This window comes from Melospiza georgiana, chromosome Z (assembly GCF_028018845.1).
Source record: "Melospiza georgiana isolate bMelGeo1 chromosome Z, bMelGeo1.pri, whole genome shotgun sequence".
Classification (NCBI taxonomy): domain Eukaryota; kingdom Metazoa; phylum Chordata; class Aves; order Passeriformes; family Passerellidae; genus Melospiza; species Melospiza georgiana.
Genome location: NC_080465.1, coordinates 39,593,766 through 39,621,161, shown reverse-complemented (window position 1 = coordinate 39,621,161; position 27,396 = coordinate 39,593,766).

The window sequence follows — 27,396 nt, the reverse complement described above, 5'->3', positions numbered from 1 at the left end:
CCTGGGAGGATCTCGGTGTTCCAGTGTTCCGTATTTGCAGTGACTACAAAAGCCAGGACCAGAATACCAGGTGTTGAGCAGAAAGTTTTTTGAACAATCTTCTGGGTGAAATCGGTTCTGTTAATTGGAAGATGATTTGTGTATTAAGGAAAAGTTGCATGAGAAAATACATGCTTTCACATTCACAAACACCCTCCTTTCTGAATCCCCATTTTCCCCATGTTCATATGAAGCAGACCCATTTATGACATCTCAGCCAGAAAAGAGCATATTCATTTCAAGAGAAAAATAATAGGCCCAAACATGCATCCCATGTGTGAATTTGGCATTTTCTGGAGCTCCATAAGTTTTATGTTCACTTTCCTTCAGTATCATGCAAACTGGAAGAATTGACAGGGCTAAAAAATTTTCTTCAATACTTCCACAAAGTTCACATGAAGTAGGCTAGAATGCCCTGTCAAAACTCTGTGATTTAATGTTTTTGATTTGCAATTTCAAACAGTGGCAAGCTTATTAGTTTTGCTTAGTGTTTTACTTTGCAGTTTGTTGTATAAAAATGGACTACCATCTGCAGAAACAGAGCTCACATCAACTTTTGAACCTGAGTCCAAGCCTAACTGATACCTTTGGCATGGTTACAAAGCAACTAAAAGCAATGAGTCAATTTTTAGAAAATACTGGAAGTCAGGTTTATGATTTTCTCTTTTTCCCTTCTAAATAGACTGGGAAAGAAATCTTCAAGACTTGTAGGTAATTGGCCAAGGACACAGAGTGGAACCCTGATGGAGCTCAGAAGTTAACCTTATTCTCCTGAAATCAGTTCCATCAGAATGCCCTTGGCAGATAATTTAAATGTGATTGCAGTTTTCAAGGACACATTTTCTTCAAAGTACTGGAGAGGGCAGCAAGCTTCTTCACCCTGGAGCTTACCTGCACCCTTACACTTTCTCTCTATATTTTCAGAACACAGAAGTAGTGAAGTACTTCTGAATAAAACAAGAACATTATTCCTTCAGTACCAGTAAAGCGTTTGGCGTAGACTTCTTTATTTTTCCCCTTCCCTTCCCTTCCCTTCCCTTCCCTTCCCTTCCCTTCCCTTCCCTTCCCTTCCCTTCCCTTCCCTTCCCTTCCCTTCCCTTCCCTTCCCTTCCCTTCCCTTCCCTTCCCTTCCCTTCCCTTCCCTTCCCTTCCCTTCCCTTCCCTTCCCTTCCCTTCCCTTCCCTTCCCTTCCCTTCCCTTCCCTTCCCTTCCCTTCCCTTCCCTTCCCTTCCCTTCCCTTCCCTTCCCTTCCCTTCCCTTCCCTTCCCTTCCCTTCCCTTCCCTTCCCTTCCCTTCCCTTCCCAGCTTTTTTTCTGTCACTCCAACAGCTTGTCACATGTTTTGTAAAAAAAAATCAGAATGGCAAGCCTTGCTTTAGGGATGCAAGCCAAGAACATCTTAGAAAGTATGACTCCTAAGTACACTCCTCTTCTTCTGTTTCAATTATCTAGAAATCAGAGACATGCAACAAAGAACAGCAAGAGGAACTTTTTATCTGTGAGGGAGCCCCAAGTGACACAAAAGTCCAAATTATATAAAGGACAGAATTGTACAGAATATTTGCTAGAGCAGTGCAGTGAGCTGATTTGAAACATTCTTTTACCAGTGAGGTATTGGTCCTAGGGAACAGACATAAATGTTGAGCTTGGGCTTTGCAGCAGCGACTTCATCATTCTGGCTTAATTCTTCAAAGAGTTCAAGAATCCTTGTGCTACAAAGTGAGTGTTTAAGTTAAACTGTGGATAACTTCTCCCTCTTCTTTGTCTACAAAAGTTGACATTTACTATAGATACCAATTGAACATGTTATTACTTTTCTTTTATTAGTTTTTTCTGCAGAATAATTTAGCAAACTTGCCTTACAGGCTGTAATGAAGACAAAAAATTATATGAAGCAAAGATATTTCAAAACAAATGGGAGATTGAGTTGGCTTGTCCCCGCCTCTGTATAATCTCAGTGCTTGGTGTCCATTACTATATCCAGGAGACTACTTGATGTGGAAAATACAGTGTATGATGTCTGAACTGTACTGCTGGGATGGAAACAAGCTCAGCCTGTGAAATCGTTCACACAATTCCTCTTGGTGCCATGCAGGGGGTATGTGCTGAAATAAAGCTGAGGATTTGGGTCTAAACCACAAAAGCTGCTCCTTTAGTTACCACTGCAGGGTTGCATAATGAGACCTGGATCCAGTCACAGGAGTGACTTGTTCATGTGATTTTCAGTGTATTTCAGGTGACAAAAAATGGTTAGAAACTTGCAAACTGTAATTCAGACTTCCAAAGTTTTCACCTGTAATATGTAGATGTAGAAATGTTTAAAAACCTTACAGTGTTAAAAAGCTATTTTAGACCCATTATCAACAGAAATATTCTTGAAGTAGAGACATTTTCATGAAAGTACATGTCAAATTCCAGGCAGTAATTTGTTGAAATACATTTTCCAGAATGTTTTAATTGTTTTATCATAACCATTTATAATATGATCACCCTTGTTTTTTTAATCAGATTTGTGGGATCTCAGCACCTCAGGATGAAGGTGCAGAATGACCGAGACCACCCTTGGGGGGCTCGGGAGTCCTGGAATGTTGCCAGAAGTATCTGGTGGCTGGACTTTGATCCTACACAGGAGATGACACCTGTATGAGGACTGGGAGGATTTTACTGGGTGAATGGTGAAGGGATAAGTTAATTAAGGTGTAGAACACAGGGTTTAGGATTTCTGTACAGGCGGGTCTAGAGAAGTAAGATGGAGGAATTGGGGCGTGTCCTGTCCTTCTTCTTCTTCTTCTTGGCCTCCATCTTCTGTGGTGATGGTGGCACTTTGGGATTGGTCTTTACTAGAAGTGCACCAGTTAATAAGAGTAGAAGGTATTGGGGAAAAATTATAAATATTGTACACGTAACTTCGGGTATAAAGATAAGTGACCGCCCCAGGGGCTGCGGGAGTGTGCCCATAGCTGACTGCTGTGCAGACCTCTGTCGGGCTGAAAGAAAATCTTTTAGATAAACAATTAATAAACACCGAGACCGAAACAAGATCAGAAGTCTCTCCTCGTCCTTTGAAGCGCGGGCTGTCCAAGGCCACTCTGGGCCTTTCCAGGTCTTTGAAACAGCCGAGAAACCGAGCAAGTGGCATCCCTGAGCTATCCCCGGACATAAATCAGCCAGTAGGAGAAGAGAAACATTGAAAATCGACAAGTGGCGTTCACCGCGTGGGCTACTCCCCACCAACCCTTTCGGGGGGGGATCAGCCCTGAAGAGCTGAAGCTCAAGAGCTGAAGAGCAAAGAGGGCAGCTCCAATCTAGGACGAGTTCCCAGGAGAGCACTGATAGCTCCTGAGGAGAGAAGCCTGGAGAAAAAAGAAAAAGAAGAAAAAAAAACGGCCAGAAGAGTCTGCAAAAAACAGCAGTCACTGAGAATTACATCTCTCAGCTTCTGCCGAAGACAGTTCGTAGCAGAGCAGCCCAGATCGGAACCGGAAGGCGCCTCCGGATCCTTCTCCTGTGACCTGCTGGACAGAGATTGGGAGACTTCGGACAGCTCTGACGACAGATTCGGTGAGAAGGTCAAAAAATAAGAATATGGGGGCTACACTCTCCCAAGAACAACAGGAAATTTTGTCCGCCTTACAAGGCGTGGCTCAAGCACACACAGAAGAGCTCCCAAAGAAAGAATTAAAACAGCTATTGTTGTGGGCAAGGCTTAACTACCCACTTGCCGAAACATGCCTGCTATTCGAAGTGGGGTTTTGATAGGAAATCAATAGGCACTTATATTTCTTAGCGACAAAAAAAGACGAGACGGCGTTAAAGCTGCTCTCGCCGGCAAGGGTAATCGGTTCAGTCGAAAAGACTGGGAGAGCAACAAAAAGTTGCGGCACCCTCAGCAGAAGGGTGGGGAGCAAGACTCCAGAAAAAAATTAGCTCTGGCCTCAAGAAGCCAGGGGGAAAGGGCTCTCGAGAAAAGAGAGCAGGAAAAAATATTAAAGCCACCGGTCCCAAAACCCAGAAACCCCAGGAAACTCCTAAAGCGTCCTGAAACTCCGGAGAGTGCAGGGGAGTCAGGATCGGAAGGGGGGGTGAAGGGGGACAGAGAAGGGATCGGGGGGGACGCTTCCTCGCGGGGGCACGGCGCGCCAGCGGCGGAGCAGACGGGGAGCGTGGGTGAAGAGATACCGGGAGACACATGTCCCAGTGCGGCTTTTGTCAGCGCGGCGCCGGGGGGTGGCGGCCGCTCCGGTCGGCAGAATAGCCGAGACGCACGCGGCGGGCAGAACTCGCAAGAACCCGCGGACAAATTCGGCTCGAATTGCGGGGCGGGGCGGGCCCGGGTGCCGGCGGGGGGCGGGCCGTACACACCGGCGGGAGGAATGGACACAGAGACAGAGTCAGGGGCAGACCGAGGGAGGAGACCTCGGAGGTGGAACAAGGGGGGGAGAGTGACGTCAGCCCGGGAGAGACGGGGGGCGGCTCAGAGAGCACCCATGCGCAGGGAGTAGAGCGCGGGCGGGGGCGGGCCCGATCCCCTGTGACGTCTCGGGCGAGGAGGGGCCGTGCTCGGGATCCTATGTCCCAGCGGCTCCACACCCTCTTCAGCCTTGGTACCTCTGGATGAAAACCCTCGGAGTCCCAGTCCCTTCCCTTCAAGGGAGACATTCTGGTGTTCAAGCTCCATTTCCAGCTGAATTAAAAGCCAGGCAGACACGATCTCAAATGAGATCACGAACACGGCAGTTGACAGGACGAGGGGCAGTCGAGCCCATGCTGTCGTCCGACCTGGGGAGGCCGGTGACAGCGCCACCTAGTGGGGGGCAGGGCTTTCGCTTGTGTTTCCACAGAGCGAGGTCTGACGTGGGTGTCGGTACGACACGTGAAACCATTTCGAGTGCGAGAACATGAAAACGCGGATCCGAGAAACAAAGATCCAAGTAACAAAGAGACGAGTACTCAGACAGGAGTCGAGACTCAGATGGCACAAGACGACTCGGAAGAGAAATAAAAAGAAACTAAAGACTTCGGGGGGAATTTTCTCTAGGGTCTTGAATGACAAGCAGAGCAATGATTCCACACAGAAGCAGAGTTGTGGTTTTCATGATGCTTATGTGCATCATTCTTTCATTCATTGCAGTAAGCAATGGGGGTAATATACCTATTAGTCAGCAAAAGCAAAATGTATGGCAGAATTCTTTGACATCTCTCCCATTTGGAGAGGAATTTTAAGGGTAGGATTCTATGTTTTAATAGTTCTCTTAGTCCTCATACTTGTCGTCCCATGCATATTTGCATGTTTAAAACACGCCATGAATCGGATAGCAAAAGAGGTCTTCCTGGTGCAAACAGAAGGGGGAGATGTGGGATCTCAGCACCTCAGGATGAAGGTGCAGAGTGACCGAGACCACCCTTGGGGGGCTTGGGAGTCCTGGAATGTTGCCAGAAGTATCTGGTGGCTGGACTTTGATCCTACACAGGAGATGACACCTGTATGAGGACTGGGAGGATTTTACTGGGTGAATGGTGAAGGGATAAGTTAATTAAGGTGTAGAACACAGGGTTTAGGATTTCTGTACAGGCGGGTCTAGAGAAGTAAGATGGAGGAATTGGGGCGTGTCCTGTCCTTCTTCTTCTTCTTCTTGGCCTCCATCTTCTGTGGTGATGGTGGCACTTTGGGATTGGTCTTTACTAGAAGTGCACCGGTTAATAAGGGTAGAAGGTATTGGGGAAAAATTATAAATATTGTACACGTAACTTCGGGTATAAAGATAAGTGACCGCTCCGGGGGTTGTGGAGTGTGCCCATGGCTGACTTGCTGTGCAGACCTCTGTCGGGCTGAAAGAAAATCTTTTAGATAAACAATTAATAAACACCGAGACCGAAACAAGATCAGAAGTCTCTCCTCGTCCTTTGAAGCGCCGGACTGTCCAAGGCCACCCTGGGCCTTTCCAGGCCACCTAAACAGCCGAGAAATCTACACAGATTCACTTCTCTCACAAAGTCACATACAGGATGGCTGGAGAGAGTTGCTCTTGTTGCTCTGTAACCTCTAAGTAGAACACTTTGCTGCTCCTTTATTTCTGTAGCATGTTATATATATAAAATATTATTATTACTGCATGTAATGTACCTATGCATGTTTTTATACACACACTTAAAACATCATCAATTTTTGAATATGTTAAATATTTCATTATCATACGCTTGAAAGCCTGTATGCATACACCTAAAATTTTTATTTTTTTAAATGTAATTGTCTCACAAACTTTGGGGACTTATGACTTTTAGTGGAATGCATAATTATTTATGTAGTTTGGATTCTTTAGTTGAAATTATTTGTTGCTCCAAGGTCAAAACATCAATGAATATTGGACACCCCAAGTCAGTTTTCCTGCACAGCAAACATATTGCCACACCTAAGAACATGGATAGTAAGAAAGAGAGTGGGAAGTAGATTTTTTTACAGGAAAGAAGGGGGAAAGTGGTGTCCAAGTCCCACCATCTCTCTTCAGAAAAACTGAAACTATCATCCGAAGGAAATGGATGCTGAAAGACCCTATGGACATTTGCCTTTTTTATACCTGCTGTTCATTATTATTCAAGAGGCAGCTGGGTATATAAACTCAGTAAATTCCCAGATGTTCAGAAAGGAATTAATTTCTGCACCAGTGTCAGGACCAGAACAACTGCAAAGTGGGAAGGCTTGGATGTTGCCCATCACAGGCCCAGGATTTTAGGATCTACGTCCTTTTGCTCAATCTGCCAAAGCAGCTGGCCCAAATCATGTATGCAAGTTCTGACACCTCCTAGTTCCTTCTATTTCCTTCTTATGTATGTTCCTCCCCTTCCCACCATTCCCAGTCACCATAGTAGACAGTGCCAAGCAGACAGTGCCAATGTGAATATGTTTCGCACTCTCTTTCCCATAGAAAATACCTTCCTTTTCCTTGTCATAAGAGTTCTACACAGGATCCTCCCCAGGATGCTCAGGACTGGCCTGCTGAATTGCAGTAATTAAGGCAATGGTTCTGGAAGACCTTCTACACCAAGGCTCCACTGACTGCCCGTTTTAGGTGAGAAGCAATGATGTGACTGCAGCCTTTCTGTTTCCATGACTGAACTGAAGAGCAGGAGAGCTGCTGCCTGAAGCTGGGCACGGATAAACAGCGCAGACACAGCTCTGCCTTCGAGTACCCCATGATGTGTGATCGTCCTGAACCATAGATACAGGACCAGCTCATCTCTACACCTAGCCCAAACACAGTATTCCATCCAGTAGTATGCCTAGAAGTCTGCTGTTCTCATCTATGGAGTTTACCAGCACAAAACAACACCCAACCAGAAATCAAGATCTGTCCCCAGAACTTCTGTTTGGCAAGTCTGTTTTCTAGGGCAAGTAATGACTGTTCTGAGTTTCTTCATCACATTCATGCCTAGAGCAGATCTTAATGCTGCTTGAGCACCCTTGTGGCTAAATGAGACTGATGGAGCTAAATGAAGAAGCAGCTTGCTCCTTCCAACTGTGCAAGAGAGAATGAACTGATGGACAAGTTGCTGGTCTCCTTTCTGGTGGACAGTGAAAGTCCCTTTTAACTGATGGCAGATGTATAAAAATAACATTGGGAATGTTAATGGCAACAATGAATGGCTGGTTCTGGTAGATGGGGATAAGGAATCACAGTGCTGTCTTCTGATTTTGCCGTTGCCTAGTATCTCTGTATTTGCTAAACCCCACGGGCTTCTTCACTGGGAGCTTTATAAGGGAGCTGAAAACAAACAGTCCCTGGAAAGTATCCAGGAAGGTCTTATAAAGAATAAGAAGTAGGAAGAAAAAAAGTTAATAGCAGAGATATAAATATGGTCTGAAAAATGTTAGAAGAATACAGGTGACAAATGGCATAGCTAGCAATGGGTGTTCCTTGGATACTCTTCTACTCTCCAAAATCTGGGCACAAAATCAAGTGCTCTGGAAGTTATGAGGATGAGCTAACAAGAGACTCATACTCTCTTACAGTCTGCACAGGAAATGTTCTTGCAGTGTTTTGGCTTCGTACTTTGTGGCCGGATGACAAGCAACAGTGTGTGCAATGAAAAATGATGGAGTAGATATGGGTATAAATAGGTTAATGAATGACAGCATTTTGTGTCTTGAGAGAGTTTTGTATCTTAAATGGAATCTTTGCTCAAATTCAGAGGGAGAAACATGAAAAAAAAAATCATTTTGAATTGTTCCCACATTTTTGGATTGTGTTCACCTGCCCCTGCTAGGCTGGAGTTGTGAGCAAAATCCTCTGAGAAGAGAGACCTCTTTAAGAATGGGGAAACTCTCTGAAAGCACACAAATGTGCCAAAAACCCCGAAATATGCTGGAAAACATGCAATGTCCTGACAAGTTATTCTTGTTGTCAGCCTGCACCTTGAAATACTTTTCTCCATAAATTCCTAATCAGAAACTTCATCAGTTTGAGCAATTACACGTCAGAAGTAGGAAAGCTTGATACTTACGGTAGAATATCATGACTTTCCAGTGTGGAAAAAAATAAGAGAAATTCAAGGGAATAAGTTTTCTCTTCCCCCTTGGACCCCTATATAAAGATTTCAAGCTTAAGGTAATCTTCCCAGCATTAGTCACTGGGAATTAATATGTCCTCCCCAGCTGTTACTTGTAGATGCCAGGCCAGACTGTAAAAACTAAATAGACTTGAGTGGAATGCCTAAAATTAATTTTCTCACTCAGATACTTTCATCTCACTCATTTCACTGTGTTTACAGGCTGGCAGGTTTCCTGAGGGCAGCCATGATTTAGATTTACAGTTCCCTGGCCAGTCTGATTCTGAAGAAAAGTTATAACACCTGTAATGTAATACTGTTTCCAAAAGGAGTGAAAAATGTTTTAGTCTGAAAAGGAAGCCTCTAAACTCCAATAATCACAGTATATCACATATCTCTGCACCCCACTGCAGCAGCAGAGGTTGCCATTACTTCAAAACAGTTTCAGCTCTCTTTCCCTTGTCTCCACCCACTTTTTACAAGGAAACCAAACTTGCCTCATCATGCTGGAGACTTGCCTTTAGAAATTTTCCTGGGCTTTCTCCTGTCCAGGTTAGGGTGAGAAAACACTGGGATTTTGGGGAAGGAAGGAAAACAACTGTAGTGCCTCTTCCTGACGATTTAAAATAGACTGGACATCCTTGCCATGTCCTGCCAAGGACTGGACAGCTAGATTTTCACTCTTCAACATTTATGGACTCCCATATATGCACTGATCACCACCAAAGCATGCTACAAGAGTCACCAAGAACGATGTAAAATAAAAACTTAGAGTAGGAGGTCAGAAACAACACCGAAGTGTTGTTTTTACAGATAACAGCAAGAAAACAGAAGTTTAAAATAAAGAAAAAAGTGGGGAGTAAGGAAGAAGACAAACACCCCATTTTCCTCTGAGCAGATTGTTCTTTTATCATTATATTTAGAAACTGCATACAGAAACAATGATTACTGTTATTCGTCCCAAACACATTAATTTGAATGTGATCCTTTTGAGGTGTGATATGAGCTTTAACATCTACTGCAGCTTTTTACTTCCATTCTTTTCAGTTTTCCACATCCCTCTGTTACCAGGTTACTGGAAAGCAGGATGGTCTAAGCATTTCTTGGATAACGTTTTTTTTGTGGGATTGGTCACTGAAATGTAGAGATGCAACATTGAAATGTGTTGCATACCTCATTTGAGTGAACCAGAGGTTCATAGGTTTGTTGATGGATTTGTTCATAGGTAAATAGATTTGTACTTGTAAATAAGAAAAAGAAACGGGCCCAAAAATTCTGAATAACTACCTTGAATTAAATACTGATATGTACATTTTTATATGGAGATATTGTCTCTCCATCAATGGCAAAGAACTTTTCAGCTATCTAAGAAGGAATTCAGTAATAATAATCCAAGACCCTGATGATAGAAATAGAAATTACTGTATCACAGAAATACTTCGAAAGTCACGTATTATATTATTCCAGATCTGACTGCTCTCCCTATCTACTGTATCCTTACTGGGTGCCCAAGAATCACATAAGATGTGCAAGGTTTCTAAACTAAAAGCCATTTAACGTTTCTTGGAGAAAGGAGCTGCTTCCAAATGAAGCAAGTCAACAATATACTTTGATCCCCCACCCATGCTGTTTTTCTGAGTAATCCCCAAACCAGATTTATATTAAGCTTTAAAATCATTTACATCAGCTTTGGATCTGAAACTACCCTGTGAAGGAGCATATCATGTGTCACCATTCTTCAGACCAAGGGAAAAAGGGGAGGACAGTGGGGTCACAAATGACTTCACCCACTGCAGTGCATGGTGATCTGGGCCAAGCCTACATCTCTACTACTTCACGGTTTGCAGCGAGGTGTCTGGCCTGATGGTCGGTCGTCCGGCTAGCTGAGGGTGGCCGACACCCAGCTGCAAGCCTGCCAGCACCCCTCGGCGTCTATTGGCCTCAGGCTGTGCTGGCTGCGGACGCGCTCGCTGCTGCCAAGACAAGTAAAAAGAAGCTGGGCACTCGCTGGGGGCAAACTCAGGTTTATTGGATATCCCAAGGAGCCAACCAGGGAGTGATCAAGAGAGGAGGGAGAAGCAAGGTTTTAAAGGGAGGAGGTGTATAAGGGAGGGGTTTACAATGAACCAATAAGGGAGAACGAGAGAGTGAACTTAACATTACAAACATAAGGGAGAACTCAAGAGATACAAAGTAAGGGAGGGGCCCCGGGACCACAGCCAATCATCACCCCGGGTGAGTAGAAGCTTCTGGCAAGTAGGGAGGAGTGGGGGTGATTGACTGGGCCCAGGGAGGAGAACAAGCATACATATATGGGAATAAAGGGGAGGAGGAATTACATAATATAAGGGATTGACAGAACCAATGGCGGGAGAAACTATAGCAACAAAATGAGTGGCAGGGCTATGGCGGCAAAACTGGGGAGGGCAGAACCATTTACATAAAATGGGGGGAGCAATACAGAACATGGGGGAGCAATACAATAAACTTAACAAACACACTGCAACAATGGTTGGTTTTTGGCAGCTGCAGCTGATGCCAAGGGAATCTGTGGGCTGCTCTCGCCTGTGAGGTGGCAAGCTCTGTCATATTAATCTGTTTCTAATGCAGGGCTGATAGGCTTAACCACTGCCTCCGTTTTCTGTGAAGAATGTCATTTAAAAACTGGCTTTGGTGTCCATTATGCTTTCAAGAAATGTAGCCCTGCTTTGAGCCGGAGGTTGAACCTGTTGACCTCCTAGAGTCCCTTCCCTAGAGCCTGAATTACCCTGTCACTTCTAAGTTTTGGTGATGACAGGCTTTGGCTTCATCTGGTGCAAGAAGCCAAGGTCAATTTGGAAAGCACCTGGATTCTCAGCCTGTGCAATATGGATCTATGCATGAGACAATGACAAAATTACATTGTATGTCTTTTACATTTACTGTAAAATACTGGACAAAACTTTTGGGGAATGCAAGATGTAACACACAAAATTTGAAGACACAAAATTGCCATGGCACTGCTCCAATGACCTCTTTGTCCTGTGGCACACACAGTGCTGGCATGTTTTCTTTGTCTCTGCACCTTCAACACCACCCCATGTATGAGGGATCCGAATCAGGTAAGAATCAGGTGCTCCTGAAGATTTGGACATGCCAGCATTCACCAAATATTCTACCTACATGTGATTTCTGGAGTGATTTAGCCCCATTTCATGGAGATATGAGACAGATTAGAAGTGACCCTGTAAGGCAGCACATACGTCAAAAATGAAAGCTTCAAAGGAAATCACAAATGTGCAGGTCTGAGTTTTTCTGTAGTTCTGTACTTACTTGGGTTTGGGGATTTGCTTCAGGAGAAAAGCAGCAGTACGGCACCCAACGACATGTGAGGTAGTATCAGTCTGGCCTGCCTTTGCTCTGTCTCCTTTAGAACATGCTTGCACATGCAGAGCATGTGGGCTTGAAAATATGATTCCCTTCTTCTTCCTTAGGGATCCACAAAACCTGAAATAACCTCTCCTGGGGTACAAAAGAATGAGATGGATAATATTCTGGAGCCTTCTGTGAAATATAATCCCTATTATCCCTACAGTAAAGAGAATAATCCTGTAACTCAAACAGAGAAGGCTTGGAAGAGACAATGATTTTTCAGCTGACCTTTTATTTCAATAAATTGTTTTATTTTGTATATCAACACAAGTACTATGTTTAAAAAGTTAATGCTATTGAAAGTGATTAGCAAGCACATCTGACTTAGCATTATGTAAACATAATAAAAGTTGGCCTAAGAACAATACCTGCTTTAATCTATTCTGTTTAATAAGAATCTCTAAGGAGTTCATCCCGAAACCCCACAGTTTTCACATCTGCCTTTTTGGGAGGACAGTGCCTGGGAGCCCATGCTGAGATGCAGCATTACTCCCTAGTGTTGCTTGGTTTTCAACATCTTGTGCTTACACGCTGCCAAGTGGAATTGCTAGAAGCACTGGTAGGCTGTCACTCTGCAGCTTTCATGGAGTTTGTCCTGCACATGGGAGACCTGACGTAGGGTTAAATGGAAGTGAAGTCCCCTGAATATAAGAAAAAGCAGGGTATGATCAATCCTGTTTTGGCTGTTTAGTTGCCAATGAAGCCAAGCCCAGGAAAATTGACCACGCATAGTTTCACTGCATTCCCAGGCCATAGTTTTGGCTTCCATCACCAAGGGCATCCCAGATAGGAGGTGGAGAATTAGCAGCTGTAGACCTAACTGTGGCATTCATAAGCCCCTCTGGGCATGGGTTGCTCTTGAAAATTAGAGTAACAGTGTGGCTGCTGCTGGTGAACCTCTGCTGCTCAAACCCTCTGCTCAAGCACAGCCATCTGCAACCAATTGCCCAGCACCCTGTACACGTGGCTTTCGAACATCTCCAAGGAGGATGACTCTACAAGATGCCTGGACAACTCTGTGCCAGTGCTGGGTGAACCTCATATTAAAAATATGTTTCCTGATGTTCAGAGGGAACCTCCAGTTGGTACTCATTGTCCCTTCTCTTGTCACTGGGCACCAATGGAAGGAGTATGCTCTCCTCTTGTTTGCTACCAGTGAGTGCCCAAGGTTGGACTCAGCTGGAGAGAAATGAGTGTGATCCCATCAGCCCCCAGGTGGGTGAGAACTGTCCTTCAGGAACTTGGCTTGCTTAGGCTTTATTAACAGATTATTTTTTTTTAAAGTGCACCTATTCACTACATAGTTGAAGAAAATTTGTCCAAACTTCCTGACACTTCTATGCACATTTCTAACAGAATCAGGATTAGCCACCTCTATTAATTGGTTTTTCCAAGTGGGCTGTAAGAATACAGTTGGTGTTTGCAAGGTCTGTGTTTTTACCTTTAAAGGAAATGGATACTTTGTTTAGAAGATGACAGAAATTTCCCACTCTGCTTATCTGCTACAAGGTGGCTCTGACCTGGAGCAGAAGTCCAGACTTGGGTCAAGTTGCAGTGATGGTTTTAGTGCCTCCTTATCACATGATTTTTGTCAAGCATTGGAACAGGCTGCCCAGACTTAAGTCACCATCCATGGAGGTATTTAAAAGATGTGGAGACATGGCACTTAGGGACATGGCTGAGAGGTGGACTTGGCCGTGCTAAGTTAACAGTTGAACTTGGTCTGAGAAGTTTCTTCCAATCCAAATGATTCTGTGAGTGTCTTTCCAAGGACTCAGATGGCCAACATAGTTGTGCCAAAACAGTCCCCTACAATTATACTCTACCAGCTTCTGTGGCAGTCAGGTGGGTTGATCTCACCAGCCAAGCACTCACCCAGTTGCTTGCTCAGTTCTCTCCAGGGCATGAGGGAAGAGAACTGGAAGGACAAAAGGAGGAAAAGCCCTTGGTGGATTGAAAAACCTGAAATAATTTTAACAAATGCAAAGGGCTTTGATTGCTTTGATAGTTTTCTCCAGCAGCTAAAAACCAGCAAAAAGTGAGTCATCGTTATAATTCTAACATTTCTGGCTTTATCTTTTAACTAGACACTGGTTCCTTCTGTGTCTTTCTCTGCTGAACTAAAAGGCTTTTGAAAACCTAGTGTTTTCTTTCCATGGAGGTGTTAGTAGACTACAATGAAGCTTTTTCTCAAATTTTCTGTTTCTCTGTAACTTAAAATCATTAAAGATTTCAGAGGAGATCTCTAAATCCTTGCTGTAAGATACTTCTTTCACCCCATCAGATCATTGTATGGCTCTTTTCTGTACCCTTTCCATGTCTGTAGTTTGTGTGTATGCATGCCTAAGTGTTGAGTGTGTGATCTTCAAAACTGTCCAGATGCCCAGTGTCCAGCTCACTGACATTATAGTCAGAGGGAAATTCATACTTTCAGCTGTTTCCCATTCTTCTTTTTTATCTGTTCAAGAACTATAATAATCTGATTTGTCTCTACATCAAAAGATTAATTCCTGTTGAGCTGAGACTCATCACACTGCTACTCACACTGCAGCCCATGCATTTGTAGATATAACTTTAGGTCTTCCTTTTATGACCATGGCCACGTACTAAATAGTCACACAGAAGCCTATTTTGCTTAAATAGTTCAAGTTCTCCAAACAATCCAGGTTGCTTAAGCAAATATGCATATATATTTGTGTGTGTATACACAAACGTCATTTATATTAAGTGTATGTATTATGAATTTATATATTTTATATGTGTGTGCCACTATACTAAAGAGTCCCCATGGTTATTTGCCACCCTGTCAGTTTGTGTCATCCGCAACTGTTATGAGCTCCTGTGCTTCTGGATGTCTGCCAGATCTTCAGCCTGATCATCTGTCAGAGGCAGCTCTCCATATGAGTTAAGGACCTATGGTAGAGCTGGGCTGTCATAACAGAGAACAGAGAGATGAAGTGGCAGGAGGTGACAAAGTCCTCATTTTTAGTAAAAATGAAATTCTATTGTACTGTAACTTGAAGTTTTTCAGACATGCAGGCTTAGCTATTTTAAAGTCGAAAAGCTTAGCAGAAGAGACACATACACTGAAGCACTTATGCATTGTCTCTCTCATAATTTGTCTAAGTTTCACTTCTAAAGGCATATAAATGGACATATTATAAATGTTTAGTCCCCACAGTTTGCTCAAAACAGCTCCATGAAAGCCATCTCCTTACCATAGTACTTCCCTGCCTTATTTTCTCATTCACTTTTCAGTCTTTGAATCCAGCATTCAGATTTCATCTTCACCTTCCAGAGGATGCAAAAATATGCTACGTCCTTCATTTTGCTGCTGCCCTGCAATCTTTTCCTAGCTGGATCTAGATGTTTTACCTGCAGACCTGCAAGCATTTTTGCTTGAACAGCTCCTCAAGCTCATATCCATGTACGCATTTTGATACATGGTCCACCCACTATAGGGGACAGAGCCTTACATTGGGGTGAAAGCACCTCAGAAGAGGTTTTGTGAAATGCCTATTTCTGAAATGAGGCTTGTTCTTTGGGAAGAAAGCCGGTTAGGCAGGAAAACAAAAAAATTTTGTTTTGACAATTCCAGGTTGATGGCACAACAGCTTGTTGAGAGAGTGGGCATATGTGCCAGGGTGTTACCCCCCTTTGCCAAAGGCAAAGTGTTATCTTTCTCTGCAGGTACTCTGCTAGGAGTGGAAACAATTACGTTTTCTTTGGTGAACTTTATGATTCTGGGAGACAAAGGAGTGTCACACGAGAGTTGGAGTGAGTATTAATACTCAGCACTCACCAGCTCTACTCCCTGTCTGTTGAAGGGCTGTCGTTGCTTGCCATGGTGCAATAGTAAAACCCCTTCCTGACTGTTTAGCTCAGTGTGGTTTGCTATCCCTCTCACACAAACACATAAACTTTGTACACAACCAACATAATGCAGGCAAAAATTATTAATGAGCCCAGTGAGAATTTCTCATGGATGTAAAATGACTAAGAATTCTTGTACTGTGTCTCTTAGAGTTGTTTGGTTGCTCATTCTGTTGTGGTGTGGTTGTGCTGCTCTATAACGTCTCTGGTTCAATTTGGCTGGAAGACAACAAGCCTATCCTGCCATTTATTAACTGGCTGGAGGGCATTCTGGAGAGTTTAAAATAAATTAAATTTTCAAGTATAAAATAAATTTTAGCATAAATTTTAAACCATAAAACTTGAACAGCTAAGCCTGTGGTTTGAAGGCATTAAATTGGAACTCCAGGGGATGCACCAGCTTCTGTAATGGTTGTTGAAATTCTGCTTTGGGAAAACATGTCCAGTCATTGCAGGCAGCTGCATTTTAGTTGAAAATGATGAAAACTAATAGTACAGCATTTCCATTATTTAATATTGTGGCAGTATTAGTGTGACTAAGCTCCTCTGAGTGTATGAAGCTGCAGTGGGGGTAAAGAAGCACTAACCAAACAAGCTAATATATTTTCCAGTTCTATCATATATTAGATCAAGAGACCATGGTAACACTTTCTATGATGCTGAGAGATTGTGATTACTATTTCTGTGGTGCTGTTAGTGAACTGATTTTCAGGCTATGTTTATTATCTGGTAAATAACTTGTTGAATCTATGACTTGTAAAGTTTTAACATCATGCCTTAAAAGACTTGGTAAATTGAAAATGCTGTTTAAGCTTGGAGCTATCAGTGCTCTAGTTTGGATATTCAATGGAAACATTAATTAAAAGACCTCAGTGGATAGAAGATAAAATATAACCCAAGCTCCTGCTTAGCATATAGCACCCCTAGAGCTGGTCATTAGAGGTAAGGGTTTGTTAAGCCAGATGATAGAGAGGGATGAGAAGAAGGTGTTTCTGTATACACTGGGAGAAAAAAGACTGCCTAAAATAATTTTCAGAGGTGGCTCCTGTAGTCATCATTAGCTATAAAAGCAGAAAAGACACAGATCTAAAACTCTCCAGGACATGACAGCCTTAAAAGGCTTACAGATACTGATTAGTCGGAATCACAGGCAAGTGGCAGCACTGCAGAACCCAAGGAAAATTTTCTTCATTAAATATCATCTTAACAATGTGCTTGCTATTTGATCTTCTGGTAAATTTCTCCTGTTATTGTCAAACTGTGGTTTTTAAGTGTTCCCTTATTTGCAAAGCCTAAACAGTTATAGGACTGAAAGATCAGACATAAGGCACTCCATTCCCTGGGGTATGGATACCTTACAAACCCCATAGTCACCAGCATATCCCAGCTCTCCAAAGGCTAGAGGAAGCACCTAGATGGAAATGGAAATGGCAATGTTTCTGCATAAAGAGCTTTTCATGTTGATCAGAAGATGTTATGATTCAAGATCATGGATTAAATATCAATGCCTCAGGAAACAGACTGTGATAAGTGAAACACCAAAGGTTGTGTCACATAAGCCACATGAACTGCTCACATGAACAGTCACATTTTATTCAGCACTACTGCACAGGGAAGACATTGGTAAGCATGGATACAAGTGCTGAGGAATGCCCTGTGTTCCTAAGACACAAATCCCCTTTTTATTCCTTCTTCCACGGAGTCTGCAGATGACTATGGCCTGTAAAGGAATACATTGTTCATTTTCTCAGGTGCTTTAAGTTTCTATTAAGTTTTCTGGTCTTTATCCTTATTACCCTTCTAATAATCTCAGATCTCATTTGTGATTCTGTGGAGTCAATACGTGTGTGGTCTAAACGAAAGTGTTTAAGAGTGACCAAAGTGTGAGACTAAACATCTTCCAGCAAGGCATAAAATAGATGGGTAAGTGTGATAGTACTGCAGAGGGCACTGCACCTTCCTCTGTGTTACTCTCCCCCACCTGCAGGGCTTGGCTGCTGATGCTCAAGGGACTCAAGGCTCAACTTTACTTCCCACTGGCTGCATAACCTCAGCTAAAAGTGCTGGTGAAGCTGCTGGACTGACAAAAAGCTGTGTAAATGTCCATAGAAAATAAGCAAAAAGGTTAACAAGGGTAAAATTACAGACAGGGGATCAAGGAATCCCAAGTACATAAGAGGAAAGCTACTGACATGAGGACTTAGTAATTGCAGATGAGGAGAAGGCAGAAGCGCTTAATGCCTTATTTGCCCCAGTCTTTAGTGGGAAGATGGCTTGTCCTCAGGACAACTCTCCACCTGGGTTGGCAGATGGTGTCAGGGAGCAGAAAGGTCCCCCTGTTATCCAGGAGGAGGCAGTCAGAGAACTGCTGAGCCACTTGTATGTTCATAAATCCTTGGGACCAGATGGAATCCATTCCAGAGTGATGAGAGAGCTGGCAGGTGAGCTTGCAAAGCCACTCTCCATCGTTGGCCAACAGTCCTGGCTCACTGGTGAGGTTCCAGAGGACTGGAAGCTGGCCAGTGTGACACCCATTCACAAAAAGGGTGAGAAGGGGGATCCTGGTAGTTATAGGCCAGTTAGCCTGACCTCAGTACCAGGTAAGGTTATGGAACAGTTTATACTGGATGTCATCACACAGTGCTTACAGGATGGCCAGGGTGTCAGACCCAGCCAGCATGGGTTTAGGAGGGGCAGGTTGTGTTTGACCAACCTGGTCTCTTTTTGTGACCAGGTGACCTGCCTGGTGGATGCAGGACAGGCTGTGGATGTTGTGTACCTGGACTTCAGCAAGGCCTTTGGCACTGTCTCCCACAGCACACTCCTGGAAAAGCTGGCAGCCCATGGCTTGGACAGGAGCACTCTGTGCTGGGTGCAGAACTGGCTGGGTGGCCGGGCCCAGAGGGTGGAGGGGAACGGTGCCACATCCAGCTGGGGCCAGTCAGCAGTGGTGTCCTCAGGGGTCTGTGCTGGGCCAGCTCTGTTCAAGATCTTCATTGACATGGATGAGGGGATTGAGTCTTCCATTAGTAAATTTGCAGGTGACCCTCAGCTGGGAGCGTGTGTCCATCTGTTGGAAGGTAGAAGGGCTCTGCACAGAGACCTGGAATGGTTGGATGGATGGGCAGAGTCCAATGGGATGGAGATTAATAAATCCAAGTGCTGAGTCCTGCATTTTGGCCACACTAACCCCCTGCAGTGTTACAGGCTGGGGACGGTGTGGCTGGAAAGGGACCCGAGGGCACTGGTGACAGCCGACTGGACATGAGCCAGCAGTGTGCCCTGGGGGCCAAGAAGGCCAAAGGCATCCTGGCCTGTGTCAGGAACAGTGTGGCCAGCAGGAGCAGGGAGGTCATTCTCCCCTGTACTCAGCACTGGTGAGGCCACACCTCGAGTGCTGTGTCCAGCTCTGGGCCCTCAGTTTGGGAAGGACCTTGAGACGCTTGAGCACATCCAGAGGAGGCAACGAGGCTGGAGAGGGGTTGGGAACACAAACCCTGTGAGGAACGGCTGAGGGAGCTGGGGGTGTCCAGCCTGGAGAACAGGAGACTCAGAGGTGACCTTATCACTCTCTACAACTCCCTGAAAGGTGGCTGTAGTCAGGGAGGCCTGGTCTCTTTCTCCAGGGAACAACTGACAGAACCAGAGGTCACAGTCTCAAGCTGCACCAAAGGAAATACAGGTTGGATATTAGGAAAATGTCCTTTATAGAAAGAGTGATAAAGTACTGGAATGGCCTGCCTGGGGAGGTGGTGGAGTCACCATCCCTGGATGTATTTAAAAAAAGATTGGATATGGCACTTGATGCCATGGTTTAGTTGTAGTGTTCAGGGACGGGTTGGACTCGATGATCTTGAATTTCTCTTCCAAACTAGTGTTTCTGTGAATAAGATCCTATTGGAAAGAAAGTGGGAACTGGTTGCCAGGTTATTGGGTGTCCTTGGTATTGATGGAGCTGGTGGAAAAGACATTGGGTTTTAACATCAAGGGTTCACTCTAGAAGTGGTACGCTCCCCTACATGTTACCCAAGGGTGACAAAGGCTCCTTGGATTCCTCACAAGAGGTGGTGTGTAGCTCACCAAATCATAGCCATGTTTTGTGTGTGCCAGGCAGGAAACACTTGTGATGTGCTTGTGAAGTTTTACATATCCTGTTTGCAGAGCCTCTTGCACCTCACTAGACTACAGACACCTGATCAAATGGGTCTGAAAGTAGGGTGACAACAACAGGTGACAGGACCTTTTCCACAAAAGTCACCCCTGTGCCAAATCAGCACAGGCAAAATGTATGTGATGTCACCAGTACAGTGGAGGAGATTCTCACACAAGTGTTGGGGTTTACCCAACACAGAAATCCTGGAGTCCCTGTCTGGTGGACTTTGATAAGAGCTTTAACTTTTACACCAGATGTTCTGTGCCTTGCTTGTTCTGATTTATTAATAATATATAAAATGATCCAATATTTGGCCACTGCCTTTAAATCACAGGATTTTCCATTCTAAATGACAATCTTTGCATTTTATTAGTGTGGCTTAGTCTTTATTAGGCCTTTACTAAGCCCATATATCTTACAAACACTCTTAGAAGAAGCTTTTGTACATATTATAAATTACTTTGTGGAATGACCACATCCACTGGCATACCTGAGAATATGATGGGCTTCTGCCCCAGGTCTTGGCAAGCACATAAGAGAAGGAAGCATTTGTATTGCACTAACACCAAAAGGGGAAGGTGTGGACTTGTGATGGGGGTGGCAGATGAGGGTGGAGTAGCCTCCTGAATCCAACAACTTCTGCTGTGACCAAATCTCTGTGAGCCATGCAAAGGTGTTTCGCTCCTCTTCCTCAGTTTCCTCATTCCTGAAAGGTGTATTTTTATTCCCTGGAGACACACAAGAATTGATTGTATAATGTCTGTAAAACAGCAAAGAGAGAAGCGCTGTGTAAATGCCAGGGTGGATCATTGCTATTCAGTCTTCCAAAGGAGCAACAAACTATGTTTTGCATTTGAGTTTAGCCAGATCTTTGGAGTGAAACTGAGAGCTGTATCTTAAAAATTAAGGAGCTACTATTTAACAGTCTCTGTAAGCACAGCCAGACAGTGTTTGCTCTGTGCCCTGAGCTGCATTTGCCTTGCTCACAATTCTTTGTGCTTTACCTGGGAATACACTGTTATGTATTAGTATATTAACAACATTGGTCAGTATTACCAATTTGCTGCTAATTTCTATGGATTCGTCTATTGTATTGTATTTCATATTTCTAGAGTCCGATACTCTTGTTATGATATTCTTAAAGTCCATACCTTCTAGCTGGTTTTCTACCATGTAGCTCCTCTCCGCTGTGCAGCTCCTCATGGCTTCACAGGGGCTCCTCCTGGGCTCTCGACCCACCCCCCTTTTATCCCAGTTGCCTTCATGAGCTACAGCTGCTGCCCAACCAAGGACCCTGCAGCTGTAGCTCATCCAGAGCAACAGGACCCACCTATCCAATACATAGGACTCTCACTACATATAGATATTCACAAGGACTCCTACTATACTTCAGTTGTTGTATTCTTGTTGTTGTTATAACAATACATATATTCAGGCCCCCACATTCATCCCCATTTTTCTTCAACTCAAATATCAGAATGTTATTTTTAAAGCCACTCAGAGGTATACATTATGAACGTGAATTCCTGAAAGACACATGTTTGCAGAAGTCACTGACAGCACTGTTTGGCCCATCTGAGCAAGGACCGTGAAAGGACAAGAAATCCGTGAATTCCTGAAAGACACATGTTTGCAGAAGTCACTGACAGCACTGTTTGGCCCATCTGAGCAAGGACCGTGAAAGGACAAGAAATCATGAATGCATACTGAGCAAATTCCAGCAGTGATTCTGTGTCATCCCCTGGCAGTGATAAAGACTGGCATATATCTTCATCTACATATGAGACCTTACAACCATTTCTGGTACCTTATTATAGTAATTATTTCTTTTTCCTGTGTTTTATAATATTTCCACATGAAGCAAATTTCTCACCCTCAAGTCTCAGGCCCCGGATGTTTTGGAGAGGATTGTTCTGCATTTTGTGGGTGCAGACCACCTGTAATGTGGATATTCTCACCTAAGGCTTCCTTCACTGGAATCACTGCAGTGAAATCTTGCAAGGTCCAGAGACTGGGTAGCTGGAGATAAAAGCAGTGTGTCATGTCCCTTGAGACTGTGCTTCTGCAGGGGATGTGCTATCCACTCCTTGCAAAAAGATGAATCCTATATCTCTGAAGGAGCCTGTGGCTCACCAGGAGCTGATGTGATAGGCATAGCTCCTTGCATATCCAAAAATGGTGCTGCCAAGAGAATTCTCTTGGGTGCACATCAAAAAGGTTTCCAAGAACTTGGAGTGCATTCCCCTGCTTCCATATCCTCAGGCTCACCAGGTTACAGAACAGTCACAGCCTGTTCTAGGTGTCCTACACTTTGTGTGCTGCTGAAGGCAATGCTATAAATGTATTCCCTTTTCTCCTCTGCTTTCTGGTGGTCCTACTCTTAAGGTTCTTATGTTTTCTATAGAAAGAATATCCCATTTGCTGTCAGGTATCTTGTGCCTCCTGCCTGCAGAGTCCCCAGTAGCATCTGGCTTTGCCCAGACATTCACCATCCTCCCCTTTGCTCCATCCAGCCACTGGGACCGAAGTTTCAGCATTCTAGTGGAGGGGATCAAGGTCTCAGCTCAGCTACTTGGCTGTGGAGGAGCTTACTTGTCTTATTCAACCAGTTGTGCCTCTGTCTCCCACTCTGCTCTCTCTGACCCGAAAGGTCTGCAGAGGAGGGTGCTTCTCCTTCATGTCCCAGTCCAGTAGCGCATTTCTGAAGTGATTACAGTAGGTACTAGCTGGGTAGCCAAGGTAAGTGTGTAACACGTCCTTCTGTTTTCTCTGTCTCTGCCAATGACTACAACAGCATGAAAATTCATAAGTTCATTGTATCACAGGACATTCTGAGTTGGAAGAGATCCACAAGGATTACTGGGCTCAACTCCTGACTTTGCACAAGAATCACACCAAGTGCCGGAGAGCGTTGTCCAAACAGTTCTTGAACTCAGTCAGGCTGGTGCTGTGACCACTTCCCTTGGGAGCCTCTTCCAGGGCCCAACCACCCTCTGTGTGAAGAACCTTTTCCTAATATCCAACCTAAACCTTCCCTGAAACAAGTTCAGGCCATTTCTTTGGCTCCTGTCACTGGTCACCACAGAGATCAGTTCTGCCTCTTTGCTTCCCCTCTTGAGGAAGCAGTAGACTATGATGAGGTATCTTCTTTTTGTTTTCTTGCTTTCTTCCCTGAGATGATTCTCTTCTTCAGGTGTCCCTGGCCCACACCTCTGTGCATTAAGGCCTTTCAGTTCTCTGAGAAAGGAAAGCATTGCATGAAATAACAGGCCATAGCACCTCTATGAAAGGGGCTGTGTTGATTGAGAATGGCTTTACAGAGCTGTATAGTCCATGGTTTGACTCTAAAATCACCAAAGTGATGTATTTTTTTATGGAAAACCTTGTTCTAGAAGCAGGTGATTCACAGCAAATCAAGATGTGGTGCTGCAGTGCTCTCTTCAGTAGAAACTATGTGTGGAAGGCATTTCCTAAGATTTGATATAGACCATCAGTGAGTTTGAATAAAACTGCAACTAAGAACTCCATGGTTAATGCAAGTAAAATGATGAGTGGAGAAGTGGACCATAATCTTTAAATGTGGGGCTGAGTGAAACTGTCTAAGCTAGAATCTGCCACCTGAAATTTTTAAATTTGGCTGTAAAAAAAATTCTAATTCTGTATTTATAATTAGGAAACCTAAATGCCAGAAAGAATCAGAATTATATTGCTGATGTTTTCATGAGATCATATACTACCCTACAGGTTCACTGGGAAAGGCAAATTACTTTACCTGGACTTCAATTCTTGGTCTTTTTCAGTATCTGTCTGGATACTTTGGCATAAGAGTCAAAAAATCTGACCACTATGTATTGTTGTCAATATAACTGAGTAAAATGCATGGTTCGTCTTTTATTTACTAGAAAACACAGCCCTAATTTTGAATTTGTTTAATTTTCAAATCAAATAAAAATGCTTTGTACTCATGTCTGCTCAACTTCCTCTGAGCTGGTATCAAACTATTGTTACTTCAAACTAATTCTGGTTTTGTGCTGACCTTTTGTACTTTGGACCACCAACTACTTTTTGTCGATGTTGGAATTTTCATGGGGCTCTCCTGTTTTCATCTTAATACATTATCTGACACTGCATTGTACCATCTGCTCTCTGAGGCAAAAGAAAGCTCTTGTTTACTTTTCGAGAAGTATTTTCAACTCTCTATGGATAATCAGATGACGTCCCTGACTTTTTCTAGTGCTCTAAACAAAATGGTGCAGTATAATGAAAGAAGAAATATTCTCTACAATTTTTTAATTTGCTGTACTGGTTTAATTGATGAAGCAGGGTGGATCTCTGCATCTACACTGATTTTGTGCAGCCTTTACTGATTCAAAATATAATGTAGATAATGTGGGACAATGCTGTACTTTAAGTGATTTTCCAAATGACTACATGGTCTGAAATATAATTCAGATGAATCCTCTGCTATCTCTCCATGTATGTATTTTATGAAAGATCTTTAGTACATTATTAGTGGATAAAACAATTCAGAAATTTTGAATAGGATCCATACTTAGTGTCACAGGTCAATTCTCTTTATTTCCTTTTGCCCCACCAGTTAATGATTTTGTTATCCTCTCAGTTAAATGCCAAATCACCCCTCAGAAACAAACCAGCTTAGCTTGCTTATGCAAACATATTCAAACCTCCTTAAATCTAGAAAAAAGCTCCAAGATCTGATATAAGTGAGGTCTTTGGTTAATTTTTTGAGACATAATTCAGAAGGTTCACAGATGCACAGTGCTGGAAAAAAGAACATTCAAAGAGCAAGACTATTTCACTTTGGGATGGAGGTTCAGGTCAGAGCCCGTTCCACCCAAAGTACTTCACTTCTGGCCTGAGCACAAATAGGAGTGGTTTTGCTTTGAAGAAAGATTATTGCCCCTCTCACTGACAGTGTGTGCTGGGGCAGAATATGTGACTGATGATACTTACGGCTTGTTTCAAGTGATGTCACTGCTTGCTTTGTGCATGAGTAGCAGGATTCTGTTATACAGAAGTATTGAGTGTTCTCTTACAGTAAGGGAAACCAAACAGCCCCTTTACCTGCTGGCTGGGCGCTACTATCCCTTGCTGTGTAAGCTTTAATACTTCCAATAATATCTTCCGTCTTAAGACATGTAATATTAGCTATGGGATCCTGAGGACAGCCTTTTCATTATTGTCCCAAAAGGAATGATGGCAGTAGTGGATGGGAAAGGTAGGGTAGCCCACATTGTGCAAAATAATTCAGATGAAAAACATCTGAGTGCTTCCCTACCCCCAGGAAGGATGCAACCTGAGATAGGAACATGTGTGTGCTGATTTAGAATAACATTTCCTTCCTATGTTAGTCTCTATGAAAATGCAAACAGGTGTTAGTAAGCTAGTGTTACATTCTGACAAAATCCTTTCAACAACAAGCCTGGGCTTGCACCAGCTCAGGGGCAGGAGCCAGGAGAGATGGAAAATAATAAGTAAGCTCCTCCTAGAGGTGCAGTGCAGCTCCCCCAGGTTTTAAGAATCTTCCTCCCTTGCTTTGCTCCTCTCTCCTCCATCTCTTGGGTAATACTACATGTCAGCAGCATCTGATCACAGGCAATGGAACGAGACTTGGGCTGTGCCACGAGCTGGAAGTATGTATGCTGGTGAAGCAGAGGCAACAGGCAGACCCTGCGGCCGAGAAAAGATGCCAGGGACTTTTCCCTCAGGCTCATTTACCTCCCCCAGGGCCGAACCTTGGCTTCCTGAAGTAGGAGAGTTGGGGACTGCCTTTTGTAATGCCCTTGCTTCACTCACTTGAAGGAAAGACGAGTGGGGTGGAGAGGAGTGGGGTGGTGAGGCTCTTTGGACTTGTCCAGCTGTGCACTGGCAAGGGAAGGGCCAAGGAGGAGAGGCAGTAGCCCAGCAGATGTTCGGCTTGTCAGGCTAGTCTTGCCTTGCATCAGGGTTGCACCTCTGTGCTCCATGTGTGGCTCCATGTGGCATGTGTGGCTCCAGATTCCTCAGGTGTATGTATTTTTAAGGAGTACATGCTGTCAAAAGTAGAGTATAACCCACCTGCCTGCTTTCCTAAGTCTTATTTAGGTAGAACAACAATACACAGCCACAAATGTGTGACAAATGCCCAAAATTTAACCTGTACATCTAGTTTTTAAGGTTTTTTGCCTTTGCTTGCAAATTAGATGACCCTCAGCTACAGCAAGGAGAATTCTGCCTGCAGGCTTCTGTCTGGTCTTCATCCACACAAAGTCTGTGTGGACACAGCCCCACAAACCTTTTTATGCATCACATGGTGGAATTATTCAACTCAGTAACAACCTGCATCTATAAATTCGGGTGGTGAGGATAAAATGTAAATAAAGGGTGGAAAACATGTTGCCTTGTGCACAAGAGTGGCAGCTGATGCCCCAATTACTGTACACCTAGACCACTTGCAACATTCAGTGGCGCTCAAAGACACCTGCTTCTGAAAAAATATTTCCACTTGAAAATTCTAATTGAGGTGGTTTGGGAAAGGAAGAAATAGCACTACAATCCCAGACCTATGAGTGTAAAAAAGCCAAAAAGAGGCCCACAGTACTGAAAGTAGTGAACATCAGATCTGCTAATGGACTTAATACAGGTCTTCATGTACATAATTCAGCTGAGAACAGTATTTAGCCTTGTTATTTTATTACATAAAAACTGACTGGAGTCTGGTAGGAATCTCTGAACACTCAAGGCAATTTTCTTCCCATTATCTATAGCAAAATAAAAAGTGAAAAGGATAGTACTTCAATAATTTGATTAGTTTTACTCTAATTGAAACTTTTTTCCTTGTGAGTGGAGAGAGAACAGGTGCCTAATTAGAGCCCACAATAACTCTCACACAGATATAATTAAGCAGGAAGATCAATAAAAATCTCCTCTTGCTAAACGGTTGCCACTTTGGAGATAGATGTTTAAGTGTGCAAAAATAAATCCTTTCCCTGGGGAGCAGATGAGAGCACTCTTTGGGAAAAAGATTCTACTTATTTATCTTTATAGTGGCCATGGTACTCATGAAGAGTATGGTCCAGCTTGTTAGGAAAGAGTTCTGCTGTTACTGAAAGATTGTATGAGTGTATACAGAACGTTTTATTTAAAAGTAAATTCTGCAGGAAATTGTTAGTTTTCCGAGATCTTCTGGAACTTTTTATGAAGTATGTTAAAGAAGTTTCATTTTTAATATATTTATGGAACAACTAGAAATACCTTAAATGGGTAAGACTGTTTGGTCCTGTCCTGAGCAGATGTCGGCTCCCATGTGAATTTGGCTGTTCTTGATGTGCACAGCTAGTGCAATGAGAGGTACAGAGATTATCAGAATTTGGAGGA